The following is a 4,434-nucleotide window of genomic DNA, read 5'->3' as shown; positions in this document are numbered from 1 at the left end:
ATGCGCTCTCGGCTGCCAGTCAGCAGGTGGTGCAGCTGGTTTGTCCGCTCCTACTACAGTGAGCTGGTGCCCTGAATGTTGTTTGTGTGTCTCCAAGTCTGTGAGATTGTCCTATAGTTGTTTTGTTTTTTAAAAAACATTTACATTCTGCGAAAATATTTGTAAACAGACGACTGGTGCAGCTAGAAGAGGAAGGAGGGTGTTGTGATTAAAATACCTGATTGGGACTCACACACTCTGGATTCAATTCCCAGCTATGCCACAGATTTCCTGTGTGACCTTGAGGAAGTCATTTAATCCCTCTGAGGCTTGGATCCCCATTTATAAACTGAGGATAATGATCCCTCCCTAACTCACAGCGGTGTTGTGAGGATAAAAATGCCAATGTCTGTGGAGTTCAGATATTATGGTGATAGAGGCTATAAAAGTGCTGAAAGAACAGATAAAATCCTGGCCTTCCTTAAGACAATGGTGAAATTCCCACTGATGTCAATAGAGCAGTATTTCGAAAGCCCTCCAGCAATGGCGTAACATGCATTGCAACAGTAATTATAAATAATGAAATGCTTATATAATACTTATATAACTAAGGTGAATGATATACAAACAATGCTTTCAGTTTCACCCCTGTGCTAAAGAACGAACTAGAATACGTTCCATATATTGCAGTAGTGGTTCCTGTAAGCTGGGCACTTAAGTGGCCACCCAGGAGAGATTCAAATGGCATGCCACTGATTAGCAGAGTGCCCACAACTGGCAGCAAATGTCAGCATGTGTTTCTACCGGTGGTGCACATCCACACATGACTAGGTGCACATAAACTTTATTCTACACATGAATGGAAAAAATTAGAGAACCTTGATGCACAGTGCCCAATACTTTGGGCCACCTAATTGCTATTTGTAGCTGCTTCTGTAACACATATTAAAAATGATGAAATATTTTCAAAATCATATAACAAACATCTAAAAGTCTGGGCTAACTCTTTAGGGGACAGGATTTTACCTGAATCAACATACAGTGTGAGCCATTTTACAGCGAACTCTGATGTGGTGCACAGCTGGGCTCACACCACACCATGTTAGGTGGATTTTGACCACCACAAAGTTCAGAGGTATTAGGGTTCAGAGCATGGAGGGAAGAGCATAGGCAGCAGGAGAGAGGGTTTGAAGAAGGCACTCGGAATTCAGTCCATGGGGATATGGTTTGAATGCTATTTGCAGTTGCAGCCTCTTTGTAAGTAGTTCTTTTAATAAAGAGCCAGGTTAGTTTTACAAAAAACTCTCGCGCTGTTCAGCAATGTTTTGCACAGATAATAAACCCCTACCAATGGTTCCCCCTACAAGCCCTCAGAAAGGACATTTATAAAATTGTACAACAAAACAAAACAAAAATCAACTAACAATCAACATACCCCAAACAGCTTTTGCCCCTAAGAAGAAGGACATGCCAGAAAATGCATGAAATCCACTATGAATTCTGCTATTGATATTGGTTTATTTTATGTAGAAAGTGCTCAAATAGAACAGTGATGGATGGCAGTATAAAATAGATTTAAAGAAATATTTGGATCCAGATGTTTCCCTCTGGGGGATGTTTCAGTGTTAACATTGTGAAGCTTTGTTGATAATGGAATAAAAAGGGCTCTCTCAAATTGTTTCAATGCACTTACAATGAATCTGGTCTATGAAAATAAAGATTTCTGCCAGGGAGCGCAGCTAGAGTCCTGCAGAAATACAAAATTTTGTATCTGCATCTGTATCCACAAAAATGAACTGCTGATATCTGCATCCACATTTGCGGATGCAGCTGCCCTGTGGATATAAAGTGGAATCTGCAAATTTGCAGGATTCTAGGCACAAAATTTGTATCCACATCTGCATCCATATCCACAAAAAAGAGACAGGAATATAAAGTGGAAAGCCGCAGATTTGCAGGGCTCCGTGCACAGAGCTAGCACACACTTGGGCTGTGTCTAGACTACATGGCTCCATCGACGGAGCCATGTAGATGAGGGTTGTAGGCAAAGGGAAATGAAGCAGCGATTTAAATAATCGCCGCTTCATTTAAATTTACATGGCTGCCGCGCTGAGCCAACAAACAACTGATCAGCTGTTTGTCGGCTCAGCGCGCTAGTCTGGACGCTCCCCTGCCAACATCAAAGCCCTTTGTCGACAGCCCTGTTATTCCTTGTGGGATGAGGTTTACCGGGGCTGCCGACAAAGGGCTTTGATGTTGGCAGGGGAGCGTCCAGACTAGCGCGCTGAGCCGACAAACAGCTGATCAGCTATTTGTCGGCTCAGCACAGCAGCCATGTAAATTTAAATGAAGCGGCGATTATTTAAATTGCCGCTTCATTTCCCTTTGCCCAATAAACAAATCTACATGGTTCCGTCGACGGAGCCATGTAGTGTAGACGTACCCTTGCTCACTACTCTTTGAAGCAGTTGTGTACATACTGAAGTTTGCTTTTCATGAAAATCGTACAGAGCAAATAGCCAAAAACGCATGAATATAAATCAAATCCAATGAAAAATTCTAAGTTTTGGATTTTTTTTTAAATTGTTCACCCATACTCACTCTACACTAAAGTTAACTTCTGGTGGAATTTACTAGTTCATCCTAGAACTCCTTGGGTGTGTCAACACCGTGGCGCTAACTTGAAATAAGCTACACAATCTGAGCTACACAAATTGCCTAGCTTATTTTGAACTTATTTTGAGATAGTCTATTTCAAAATTTGGTGCTGTCTACATAGCGCCAAATTTCAAAATAGACCGCTATTCTGACAAGTCTCTTAATCCTCATGGAACAAGGTTTACTGGGATTTCAGAATAGCAAGCCTGTTATTTCGATTGCATTTCAAAATAATGGGCATGCTGTTTAGACATGGGAAACTTTATTTTGGGATACAGGACGTATCCCCACATAGCACCGCTGTCTAGATGTACTCTTTGGTGGGAAATAATTGATTTTTGTCTGCAGGTTTTGTAGTGGAGTCTTTGTTCCACAGATGTATTTTCTGATGAAGTAATATGCCACACATAGAGTTAAGAATTATAAACATGTCTATTCCCTTGGCAGTAGAAGTGTTCTTGATGGGCTTTGAGAACATGAGTCAGAAGTCAGCAGTTTCATTAGTGGCTTTGAGCCAAAATGCTGATCATAGCCAGAAAAAAATATGGCTAAGAAATATAACTTTACAAGATGGAACTGCAACGTTGCTTCAATGTTGAATCTTTACTTTTCCTTGACGACCCCCTGAAATCACGCAATACATTTTATTGAGAAAATGGTGAGTGCAAGTGAGTTTAATTCTTTCATACCAGCCATTTAGATCTTCTCAGGGCACCAAGCATCAATGTGCTTTAAAAAAAAAACACTCCAAGTGTTGAAAACCCAACTTTTAGCTCTAACAAGGGGCAGGATCATCTTTTGGTCAAAGCATTAGACTAGGTGCCTGATTACTTCTAATTTTTCCCACAGACTGCTTATATAACCTTTGGCAAATCCCTTAACACCGCTGTGCCTCGTTTTACTTTTCCATAGGCCTGTTATCATAATGCCCACCCAATACCGCTCTTGGAATGCTTAATTCATTAATGCAAGGCACTTTGGAATCCCTGAGTGGGAATAATACCGATGATCATAACAACATCCATGATGTTGATTTTTTTCCAAAATTCCTGGACTGTGGGTCCAGGATGAGGAGAATCTTGAATTTAAGATTATTCTCCTCACAATACTTTTTTATTTCTGGAACAAAATAATCCACAAACCATTCACGGAAAAGCTGCCTGGTCATCCAGGCCTTTCTGTGGGATTTCCACCGATTTTCTGAGATTTCACGTTTTTCATAGCACGTGGATTTTCACTACGATACATTAGCAAGGGCTTCACCTTCATGTCTCTGCTGGTATTGCCCCCTAACAACAGAGTCAGGTGATCCTTCAAGGCCTCAAATCCAGGAGCAGACTTCTAATTTACAGAACTATAGGTCCTGGACAGCATGCATTTCCGATACAAGCCAATTTCATAAGCATTGAAAACTTGATGCGGGTTGTAGCCGCCTTCTCTGATGATGGTCTTCAGCATTTCAGGCATGGGCGTCTGGTATGTAAGGCGGGAGAAGGCTCTGCCTTCCCAAACCGCCAGGCATAGCCCTGCCCACACTCCACCCCCAGAACACCGGCAGTAGGCATTCTGGGGTGGAGTATTGCTGCCCCCAGTGCCCTACCTCCCTGTACGCTGGGGCTAGGGCCTGGCTACACAGCACGACCTCCTCCGGGGCTGGGGAGGCTGGAGCCATGCCAAGTCCCCTCCAACCTCCTTCAGGGCTGGGGTCATGCCACGCGCCCTCTGCCCTCCTCCCTTCCCAGGGCTGGAAGGCTGTGTGGAGCAGCCTCCTTCCTCCCCCGGTGCTCTGGGGCTGGA

This window comes from Pelodiscus sinensis, chromosome 21 (genome assembly GCF_052426305.1).
Source record: "Pelodiscus sinensis isolate ZL-2025 chromosome 21, ASM5242630v1, whole genome shotgun sequence".
Taxonomy (NCBI): domain Eukaryota; kingdom Metazoa; phylum Chordata; order Testudines; family Trionychidae; genus Pelodiscus; species Pelodiscus sinensis.
Note: the sequence above shows the minus strand (reverse complement) of the source record.